The sequence below is a fragment of the Quercus robur genome, chromosome 4 (genome assembly GCF_932294415.1).
Source record: "Quercus robur chromosome 4, dhQueRobu3.1, whole genome shotgun sequence".
In the NCBI taxonomy this organism is placed as follows: Eukaryota; Viridiplantae; Streptophyta; class Magnoliopsida; order Fagales; family Fagaceae; genus Quercus; species Quercus robur.
In genome coordinates this window covers 46,164,264-46,176,844 of record NC_065537.1, presented here as the reverse complement: position 1 = coordinate 46,176,844, position 12,581 = coordinate 46,164,264, and the positions used below count along the sequence as shown (strand labels likewise).

The following is a 12,581-nucleotide window of genomic DNA, read 5'->3' as shown; positions in this document are numbered from 1 at the left end:
TACCATGCCAAAAGAAATCCTTACCAGACAGTATGCGGTCACGTGCAGATACTTCATCGAACGGTGCCTCATAGCTTACTCTAGAATATCTTGTCATCACGGGCTTTCCCAGTTCATCATTTACAACACGATGGCTTTTGAAGAAGTGCGCTATCCATGCATAGACATAATGGACAGCAAAGCCATTGCTAGACTTGCTTGGTACAGGATTGTTAAAGATTGTATTGAGCCCTCGATAGATGCTTGCTAAAACAGGAACGGCAAGGCCAAAAATTTCACCACTAGCCATGAGACTAGCAATCTTAAAAGTACTAGGACGAATGCTACCCAAGTCCTTAATAGGAAAAACAAATACACAAAGCCAACAAGCAAGAAAGGCTGCCAAATGAGTTTCTTTCTTAAGGTCTTCAGGAACCTGAAGATCAAAAAGAGCCACGTGTTCTTTGTCTTTCCAAGGCCCACGGTCAAGGATAAGGCCTGATGGATTTTGGCTGCGTTTTGGATGGACTCCTTTCTTAGCTTGTTTCTTTGGAGTAGGATGTCTTTCATCTCCTTTAAACCAAAAAGCAATCCAATTATTGACGTTAACTTTACTTTGCTTCTTCATTTGATGTTGGAGATGATGGTAGACTATAAACAAATAGCGACAACTTCGGGGCAAGTAATTTTTCCCTTGATCATCAACTCCTTCAAGCTCCTTTGCAGTGGGAACCACTTCATCATAAAAAAGTCCTCTAATGGGAAGCCCACCAAGCTTATGCAAATCCCATGTTGAAATAGAAATTTCTCCAACCAAAGTATGCAAAGTATTTGTTGTTGGGCTCCAACATTCACAAAATGATTTCACAAGATGTTCATTGAAATCATATGTGAACAAGAAAGCAAAAACAGCTTCATAAAGGTTGGCAGCCTTAAGAGGTTCCTTGCATCGACTGAGTATGTCCTCCAACCATTCCCAATATAACGGAATATAGGAAATTCCTCCATTCACGTTGAAGGAATACTCCCAGTTTGTTCGACCTGCAGCTATTTCTCGTCCCAGAGATGAGTATGGTTTCATACTCACAATGTTTGTGTGGTGGGAAGCAAGTAGAAGTGTGGCACTTGCATCAACATTTTGGGGAGCAGCTTGTGACCATTGCGGCAAGTTAGGTGGACATACATCCCAATCCCATTTTGGTGAAAACTCTCCAATAATGGGAGGACAGGTGATTAGAGTTGAAGGCTTCGCTTCCTTGTTGTCTTTCTCTGAATAAACGAATAGGGCCGGTTCATCGCCAATATACGAATCTTCGAAGGAAAAGGCTTGAACACGCTAAAAAGAGAGGAAAAGAAACAAAAGTCAGTTTTCACAATTATTTCTATATAAAATAAATAAAAAATTACACACTTGAGAGAGATGGATAACCCAAGTCCCGCATCTCAAGTACTTCCAAAAAAATTTACACACTTGAGAGAGATGGATAACCCAAGTCCCACATCTCAAGTGAGTACTTTCAAATCTTAATACTTGAGAGAGATGGATAACCCAAGTCCCGCATCTCAAGTACTTTAAAAAAAAAAAAAAACCTACACACTTGTGAGAGATGGATAACCCAAGTCCCGCATCTCAAGTACTTTCAAAAAAAAAAAAAAAAAAAACTACACACTTGAGAGAGATGGATAACCCAAGTCCCGCATCTCAAGTGAGTACTTTCAAAACTACACACTTGAGAGAGATGGACACACTTGAGAGAGATGGATAACCCAAGTCCCGCATCTCAAGTGAGTACTTTCAAATCTTAATACTTGAGAGAGATGGATAACCCAAGTCCCGTATCTCAAGTACTTTCAAAAAAAAACTACACACTTAAGAGAGATGGATAACCCAAGTCCCGCATCTCAAGTACTTTCAAAAAAAAAACTACACACTTGAGAGAGATGGATAACCCAAGTCCCGCATCTCAAGTATGTATGCCAAGAGAAAGTCACAACATGCAAAAGAAAATATTGCATTAAAAAAAAAAAAAAAAAAAAAAAAAAAAAAAAAAAAAAAAAAACTAAGTACAAGAATGTACCTCTCGAAGAGAAAGTTCCATGATCGAACTTGTGCAAAATTTGACATGGTTGCGATGGTCTTTAGAAACAATGAAAATTGTTAGGCTACAAGAAGAAAAAGAATCATGAGCATGGTTTACAAAAAAAGAAATAATATACACGAGGTTAAAAAAAGAAAAAAGAAAAAAAGAGAGATCATGCCTTGCTACCTGACTGAGAAAGAAGAAAAAAATCTTATGCCTTCTTCAAGAAGTTTTCTTGAGATTCCCGAATTTATGCGCTATGCGAGGAAAATCGTGAATTATGTGCGGCCGGAGCTGCCCCTTTTATATAGTGCTGGTCAAAGAGAGTTTAATTGCAACTAAAACTCATCCAATCAAGACCACTTTGGCTAGGAAACCGATTCCTTCTTGAAGTTATCTTCTCATGGGAAGGGAATTCTTCTTCAGCTTGGACTAGGAAAAAGAAACGTGGCTTCTTGCATGGTGGAGTCTTGCATGTATTATATGGGTGGATTCTTGCATGCATTAGAGCTCTTTTAAGTCTTGATATACCTCGGCCAACGGATTTGAATGTGGCTACTATTACATTAGACAACCTCTACTTGGGCCGTGAACCAACAGTGGGATCATTGTGAAAGTATGAAAGGTGCTAAAATTAATTGCATCAAAGCACGAAATTTGTCGAGACTTGGTCACTTTCCACACTTAAAAATTGTGGATATAATCAAGTCTCGAGGGGGCATTTGTAGGAGGCAAAATTTTAAGCCAATCATAAAATGCCACATCAAAATTTAGTGACAAAATTTAAATTAATATGTCATTAAATTAGATAAATGATGTGTTGACATGTGTCATTTAAGATGATATTTATCCTAATTAAATAGAGATAAATATCTTGATGATAATTATTCTAATTAAATAGAGATAAATATCTCAATTAAATTGGAATGATAATAGTTAGTCATTATCTCTATTAAAATAAATAAATAAAAATAGAGATAATTATCTACAAGGAAGTCAATCTCAAGTGGGACTCATCCTTTGAAACCACTATAAATAGAGGGCATACCTCCTCTCATAACGAACGAATTTTTCAAAGACGCCAAAGCTCTGGAGAAATTTTGCCTCAAAAACACACGAAGAACATTCAAATAAGTTCTTTGAAGTTCTATTGGAATTAAGCTGAAAAAGCCTCCATAAATTTCAATAAACCTCAAATCCTTGAAGCTCAACGGATCAAGCCTCTAAAGCCCCGAAGAACTTCAACCTAAAAGCCTTCATATTCAAAGACTTGAAGAACAATAAATCTCTAATAAGCTCAAAGCTAGAGATTTGTTGTGAGGACCGTTCAATCCATCTTTCAACTAAAGTCAAGAAGATTTCTTGTTCTAGTCAAGTTCAATGAAGATAGAATCAGAAGGTATTCTTTTGTACAAGAATTGAAATAGAGATTGTACTCATTATTTATCAATACAATTTATTATTTGTAGACCATATTTCTTTTCAATTGTTTAATTTTCTACAATTGGGAAAAATTTGTGTTTACAGTGAGATTTACTTTATCTTGGATAAGGTGATGCATGGTTAAGTAAAGTTGTAGTATGATTTTTAATTTTTGATTTTGGTGTAGATATGAGATTGTTTAATGTATGGTCATGTGAGAGTTTAGATAACCAATATTGACAATCTATTGTGTAGGATATTAGTATACAAAAATTAAACCCTCAAACCGTTAAGGAAAATTAATCATCATTGATAATTCAACACATTTGCAACATTTGTTTTCCCAAATAATTTAAGGTTTTAATAGGATTGAATTTCTATTGATCGAATATTTTAGAGGCCTTTTACAAGTGAGGAAAATAAACGCACAACCTCTTTTTTCTAATTTTTTTAAACCACTTATTATAATAAATTTTGGGCCAGCCTAATAATAAAGGATATAGGACCTTTTGGTAACGGAGGCCTTAGTCCAAGGCATGGAGCCAACACTGAAAGAAGTGAATATTCACTCAGAAGCATCAACTTTCCAGGGGAAATATAAAGTGAGCATTTGGATTCAGCGGAAACTCCGCTGAATCCTGCGTCACGTTTTCCTTTTTTTTTTTTTTTTTTTTGCTTTCACGCGTTTAAGGGAGCAAAATTTACTGTTCATGAGACAAATTTTACTGTTCACGCACTGTTTCATCACTATTCACGCACTGTTCATCACTTTAGCAGCACTGTTCATACATTAAAAAATATTAAAAATGGGTCCACGGTACTATTCACACATTTAAAAATTATTTTGCTACAGTGTTTTCAGTTTTTAGTTTTCAGTTTCAGCAACAATAAGTTCAATCCAAACGGACCCAAATGGTGCAAATGTCAACCATCATAGATCAAGCACAATCCTTGAACTGTAGAGAAATAAAATCCTTTGACTGCATAAAGTCAAAAGATAATGTAGCAGATACATTATCTAAAGGTTTGAGTAGATAGCAAGTAAACTACTCACTATCTTAAAAGTCGCCATGATGGCAACTCTACCTAGCTAATTGGAGATCCCAAGACTTGCGTTCAAAGGGACAACCAAATTCTGGATAACTTAGTAATATCTCTGTGGAGAAATTTAAGGTTGAATTCTCTAGAGCATTTATTAAATTTAAGAGTTGTTTTGGACTAAAATGAATACAATCATAGAACAAACTATTTATGAAAAGAAAATATGTGAATTCTATCATATTGGTTTACATAAATGACCAAAATAGTTCAACAAATCATGTTCACTAGTTAGTCAATAAATTTGACAATCTTTCAAAAGGAAGGTTCAAAACAGAAACTATCTCTCCCAAAACAATGACTTTTCAATCTACCATCTCTATGTCTGCACTATCACTTACATTGTTTTCAATCAATTTCCATTAATGCGAGGGATTGTGAAAAAATTGGGTTTTGCAATTATTTGTGTGGTCATCTTTGAGCTAAAATAAAAGTGAGGCTCACACATCTTTTGAGGGTAGTTAGAGTTGGGTCGTGTTCTCTTTCATGAGGAGAATAATATCATGAAATCACCTATTCTCAACGGTTAAGGAATAAATGTGAAACTGACTCATAAAGTGTCTACCTAAACATTGGTAGAAAGTGAGATTACTTGAATTTCACATAAGAAATGAAATACACATTTTTTGGGCTTATATACAGGTATAATGGTTTTGTTGATATTTTTCTAATCAATTACACTTTAGTGGAAGGGAGAGGACCTACATAAGTGGGTTTTCTATTTCCCTCCCTCTCCCCCTCCTCCCTCAACACATGCATTGTCCATACACATCAAATTACGTTGGTTGTCGGTTTGTAATTTTTTTTTTTTTAACTTTTAATTTCAGTATATTGTGTGTATTTTTTTTTTCTAGAACAGTATGTTTATTCACTTTGACCCTATTCTGAACTAGTGCTCGTATGTGTATAAATATGAGTTCGCTCATTCAATCGAGTCAACTTTTCCTTTCTCATTTTCTTGTATAAGAGTCATCTAGAGAGAGGAAACACCTTTCTTGTACATAGATTGCTATGATGCTTCTGTATGTAATAGATTATTTCATCCTAGGAGATAGATTTCTAAGAGTCAAAAAACACCATTGTAAGAGACGAAATATGTCTTAAAAACATAGTATTAAATACTAGTCTTAATTAGATTTGAGTTTCTCATTGTGTCTTCCTCCGGTCTATAAGTTTTATTTATTCGTTTATTTATTCACATATAAACATATTTTACTGTTCTTGACAAATAATAAATATTTCATGCATTATACCCAACATATTCAACCCTCTAGTTGATAACACAATAATATAAACTAGTTGACTCTTAAGCACATTAAAAAAACAAAATAAATAAAAAATTTATATTGACTTGCCATATTTACACTATGATCTATTGGAATGAATTTAAAATATTTTCTCTATCTCTTTTTTTTTTTTCTTATGTGTGTGCTAGTTTAAAAATATTAGTTACAAAATATACTACACCCCTGGTTGCTTGAGGATGCGGGTTGTTTCTTTTATTTATTTTAATGATAATTCAATAATTATAATGAAGAGGAAAGATTTAAACTCCAAATATTATAGACACATTAGGAGGTGCTAATTGTTGAGCTACAAGGCTCTCTTATTGGGCAGTGGATTGATTTCTTGATTGTTGTGATTGATGGCATTAATGATAGATCCAATCATAACTTGTCACCCAAAAATATGGTAGAAAATTAGCGGAAAAAATTTCTTTAACTTTTTTTAAAAAAATTTTAACTATAGCTTCTAGATATATACTTTTTTTTTTTTTAAGGACAAAGTTTAACTACAAAATTGGTTGTAGCCTAAAGTTACAATTTTACTCAATATCTTTTTATTGGAGGTGAATTTTGAAATCTACCATTGGATTACATCTTCTTTTTATATCCTTGATACTTGCAAAATTTCTAGAAAATTAAAGATTAATAGTTATGTTATCAATAAGTTATTTAAATTACAAGTTTTTGTAGTTTAAAATTATGTATAAAATATAATCTTATAAATCATAGAGTAAATAATATTCGATAAACACAAAATGTGACGTGTATTAAGAGCGTAAAGAACATGCAATCCAACAATTAGATTTTTGAAATATGTAATAATATTAATGATATTGAGTAAAGTTATACCTTAAGTCACAACCAATATTGTAACTAAACTTTGTCTTTTTTTTAATACAAAAAAACTAACCTATATCAAGTAAATATCCTAGAATATATAGGGAAATTTTTTTATTTTTTATTTTATTTTTAAGGATAGGTTAACGAGTATCTTAGTTTATTTGTTAATAAACCGTTTTAGGAAAGTTATAATAACTCTTTCATAAGAAATATAAAAAATTATTGAAGAATTTAGGTGAAACTACACGGTAAGTCCCTAAAGTTTACTTGCTGAGCACAATTGGTCCCTAAACTTTCAAATGAGTGCTATTGATCTCTAAAGTTTTAAAAATGAGCATTATTGATCCATTTGTTAACTTTTGTTAGTTTTTTTGTTTATGTGTCAAACAGAACAATGGTGTGCCTTTTTTTAATGACATGGCAACTGTTTTCTGTATTAAAAAATTACTTGCCAGTAGACACACCACCCTCAAGTCAGCCATTGTCTCCGACGCCACCTCTAGCTCAAGCTAGCACTTAGTCCTCCTCCTCGACTTACCTCCCCAAGCGCTCCTCCTCGTTGTGGACACCTCCTGCGACCTCATATGGATTATCTCTAATAAGTCTCATAAAAAATACTCAATAATTTCTTCAAATAGTACCCAGATTCCAATCTCAAATCCATATTAGATGAAAATTTGCCCAATATCTAAACTTGAATTACAAAACCCATTTTTCAATAACCCCAATTGCAACAAAATAGATGGTGGAAACCAAGAAGTGGGTCTGTTAGAGAACACATTTAAGCTCACGAAACCACAAAACGAAGAGGTGGGTCTTGCTCTATTTTTTTTTTTTTTTTTGGGGGGCTAACTTGGTCTTGCTCCTAATTGACGGTGGCTAGTTTAGCATATTGAACAATAGCAATATTAATAGACATTATAGAACAAGATTCGACGGAATAGGAAATGATTGGGCTTTTGGCTTTTATTTTTGGGGCCAAAGAAGAAATGTGCGGTAAGCAAAATTGGGGTTGTAGGTATTGGGTCCAGACACTGCCGATGTAGGTGACAAGGACAGGTTGGGGTGGAGACCCAAGGAGGAGGGGGATGAAAGTATTGGCCGGATCTAGCAATGGCACTGGAGACTATGGCGGGCTTGAAGTAGTGGCAGTCTGAGGAGAGAACTTGGCATAAGGTGAGTGGTGTGTTTGCTGACATGTAATTTTTTAATACTAAAAACAATTGCCATGTCATTAAAAAAAGACACATCATTATTCTGTTAGACACATAGGTAAAAAAAAACTAACAGAAGTTAACAAAGAGACCGATAATGTTTATTTTTAAAACTTTAAAAACCAATAGCACTCACTTAAAACTTTAGGGACCAATTACGCTCATCAGGTAAACTTTAGGAGCTTGCATTGTAGTTTTGCCATGAATTTATTATTCTTTTCTTTTCAAATATTATTTTTTTAAATTTCTAAAAATATAAAAAAAATTCTTTTATTAGAGTTAACCTTTCCTGGTCAAAGTAGGAACTGTACAGTGTTGACAGGACAGCATTGAGATGAGTTAGAAAGCACCGGGGGGGGGGGGGGGGTGCACGGCTCTGAAATGAAATGGCAATTTTCAAAAATTTCTAAAACTGACTTATATCAAGTAATCATACTAGAATATAGTGGGATTTTTTTTTTTTAATTTTTAAGGTAGGATTAACGGGTACCTTAGTTTATTTGTAAATAAAACATTTTAGAAAAGTTATAACAACCCTTTCATAGAAAATATAAAAAACGTTGAAAAAATTATTACACTTTTCTTTTCAAATATATATATATTTTTTATAATATTGTTAAATTTTTAAAAATATAAAAAATTTCTTTTATAATGACTCTATGATTAACAGATGCCTTATGACATTTATTAATAAACTGTTGAACTCAAATTAACTAAGATAAAAATACAAAAAAAATGAGGAATTTTTTAAACACTTTTGGTGCATATGATGAAACTAAATCAAATGTATTCCGGTTAAGAAGGAATTTCTTTGAGTTTGGACTATATTGTTTTCATAGAAGTAATATATTGTTTGCCTCATATAGAGTACAAGGCAACTCATCCCAGAGAAAAATGTATCAAAGATATCTGTGATACTATGCTCATATATATTATGACTTAAGATGGAATTGACAAAAATACACAGATCAATGAGTAGAACAGTGTGAGCTTTATTGTATGCATACAGCCATGCTCATGTCTATCAAATAAAGAAGAAAAGAAACTCTACATACATGTAAGGTTTAGAGTTTAGAGTCTTTAGACATTAAATTGATAGATGGAACTTTAGTGTAAAATGTTGCTCACACGGGTTCAGACCAAAAATTTGTAACACAAACACACACCCCAAATAAAGCCATATGTTTTTAAAGATAAGATGATAAAATTATCTTTCCAGAAATAGATCAATGCAAGACTAGGCAACGTGACATATCAACAGAAGATTCAGATGTGGTTTCATTCAGTAGAATGTTACCTTTGCCCAAGCATTCCTTTTGTATTGATTTGCAAGTTGCTGCTCAATCCTCATGTGTCTCTGCACCCAATCGTCCCCTAACAAATCCTTGGCTTCTGACCTGAAAACAGATATTAAAGAAGCACCAATATTCACAAGCAAGAAAATCATTCAAGGTTTATAAAAGAATTCTGATAATATGTACATGACATACCTGCTCACAGATCTGACCATATAATGAATATTATTCATGAGAGAATCAAAGCATTCAAATATTTGATCACAAACTATGCGCTCTCCAGCGTAAAGTAGTTTGACCTGTTCATGCATAACCATATATTTAGAACATGAAAACTACCAAATTTGTTCAAATTCCAGACAATTACTTACAACAATAAGCATGAAATGAATCCAATTCCCAATTTTGGCCTCCAAAACCTCCCATTGCAGCTTCTAAACATCCTCTTTGCTAAGTTTTTCAACTCCCAATTTTCAAAGGCTTTCTTCTAGAACTGAAGAACAAGTATCCCTATACAAAACAAGAGAGTACCTGTTGAACATCTTGATACTTAAAAATAACATGTGTGTGTGTAATAACAACAAAACCTTACACACAAGCATGTGTTTGTATGTGCATGTGTAAAAGATGTTTCTTTCATGATGTGTTTATTACGAAGTCAATAATGAGGTCTATTTAGAAATTTTCGAACAATAGTAATGGATAAATGAAACACTTGAATGTTGTCATTTTTCACAATTTTCAATTGTTCCTATTTAAAATACTAGAAAGGCTCAATGTAAGAGCTACAGATGACTTAGGGCATGAACCCAAAGCTATGCAAAATACATGTAGATGGATCATTTTTTCATTGTCTGTCTAAGGATTCCTCGTTACTTAGTCATTACTTTCTTGTTTACACTTGCTTTTGGATGTTTTATAGGCCTCTAGTTAAGAGTGGCAAGAACCCTCAAAAGTACATCAAGAACGGAGTGGAGGATCTTGAACGAATGTTGGGTGAATTTTTTGAGGGAAAGAACTTGAATGAACCTAAGCGATAATGAAGGTGAAACGGGCCATTAACCTTTGCTTTGGTGGTACACATCACTCTCCTTTTGTAGGGAGTTGTGGTTTAGTTCCTGAGAGGTTCCTTCTGCAGTGCCATGCTTCTACCCTGCATTAGAGGTGATCACATGTATGTGTCTACCTATTGTTGGAAAAAGTAGGTGAAAAGAATAAAAGAAAGCAGATTATATTGCGTGCATTTGCTATGTAAAATACTGAATAAGAGTGAGATTTCATTCTTTCACAAAATGGCTGTGTACTTTGGTTTAGTGGTGTAACACCCTAGTTGTGAATTGTAATTTGGAAGAAGCTCGATGGGCAAATTGGTAATTTTACTTGCAAGAGATTTGAGGGACAAGCTTGGAAATAGGCTTCATCCACTTAAGTCACCCCCCCCCCCCCCTTCTCACTTTCACATTCATGTGTCTCCCTCTCTTTCTCTCTCTTGAGCTTCCACCCCTCTTCCTGTCTCACACTCGAATTCCTCTCTCTCTCCCCACGATCTTCCACTAAAACTACTTCAGCCATGAGTTTCTTTTCAAGCCATCACCACCAGTTTGAAGAAAAGATTTCGGCAAGAGAGGGACCCTTTTGGCCAAGCAAGGAATATGAGGTAAAATTCCTATTTTCCTAACAAAACTAAGTAAAATCTAGCTATGGAATTTATGCTAGAGCAGGTTTATTGGGTTTATGTAAGAAATTAGTTTTGGAATGAAGAGTTTGGTTTGGTTTTGAGTCATTGGTTCTATTGTTCACCCAATCACGATTTGTCTTGGGTAATGGGTTTTGGAGGTCTTGGAGTTGTGGAGAGGTGCGCATGTGAAACTTTGATGGTTTGGGTGCTATGAACTTGCTTTAAAACTAGTGGGTAATGAAAGTGTTAACCATGAAAGTTTAAGTGCCTTGAGGTTGTGCTTTTTTGCACATCAAGTGTTTGATATTTTACCTCATTGAGTTATGAGGTTGGATTTAATTGTTTATAGTTGTTTATTCAATTCAAAGCTGGACTTTGTGAGGTATATAATCAGTTTTAGAACTTTGAAAGTGATTTGATGATGTTATAGTTGATCCCTATATGATGTAATATGTATTGACATTACTAATACATGAGTTAGTGTAGCACTTGAACATGGTTGTTTTGTTGTGAATGCTTGGGAATTTATAAAAATTGTTATATTGGCTTGGTTTTATTAGTTAGTACCCAAAATAAATTCTTGAGACTAGCTACCTCATTTTTTAAAGTGATATGTTATGATATTTAATAAATGCATATTGTTTGCAATAGTGTATTAAAATGCTTTGGTTGTGTTTTGGTCCTTTAGACCATTTGTATGCTTGTTCATTATCCTTTGGGAATAAGTGCCTTTAGATAGTCAAGTTAAGCTCTAGGCCCTCAATTTGATTTTAGGGGACATTTTCGATCTATGGAGACAAGCTTGATAGCACTTTGTGAGGGGCATTATTATTGATAGGCTTGACCATTTTGCTTCTAGGTTCCGAGATTTTTGATGATGGACCTAGTGATGGGATTGATTGATTTCATGGTGCCCGGTTAAGGTAAAATTGGTTGGCATCCCGAGGTAAGTAGCTTTTTAATGGAACTTTTAGAAAATAACCTTGTTGCATAAACGTTATTTTTGAGTCAAACACATTTTGGAAAATTATTTGTGGGATTATGTTTTCTTAAAAATTATTGTGTTGTGACCCTATTATATATGATTATATATGAAAAGCGCATCATGTTTATATTGCATATGGGGAAATGCATGATTTATTAGCTTGGAAAAGATAAGCATCTTTTATAAAATTCTTGGGAATGGATTCTATGAATTTATTGCATTATTTGCAAATTCTAAATATGTTTATCTTGTGATATTTGGGAAATCGATTGAAAATCTTATTGACAAGAAATGGTTTTGGAAAATTTGAGAACCTTGTGAATATACTGGGTATTTCAAAGGTTTTGTGAAACTACTTGGAATTGAACTGTGTTTTGATTTTATTTAAACTGTGAGCTTTTCATGTTTTTACCCTTGGATTGTGACATGTGATTACCTGGTGATTACGCAGCTAGATACTATAGTCTGTGTGACCTTGGTATCTTAGCATCCATCTTTGTGATGGTTATTAGTTTCAGCTTTGTGTTGGCAGATTAGTTTCGACCTTGTGTCGGCGATGAATTTTGGCTTTGTGTGGGCAAATTAGTTCTGGCTTTGTGTCAGCAGATGAGTTCTGTCTTTGTGATGGCAATGTCATGTGGCCTTAGGTTGGATTTTCAGGTTTTGGAATGGTGTTTCGATAGCTCACAATAAATAGTATGTA

General features: G+C 33.9%; 1 protein-coding gene across 1 annotated transcript in view; it reads right to left on the bottom strand.

Annotated features, from left to right (window-relative positions):
• LOC126722286 (ankyrin repeat-containing protein ITN1-like) overlaps positions 1-12,581 on the bottom strand; it is a 135,946-nt gene that overhangs the window by 61,531 nt on the left and 61,834 nt on the right. The gene's annotated exons all lie outside the window — the stretch shown is intronic.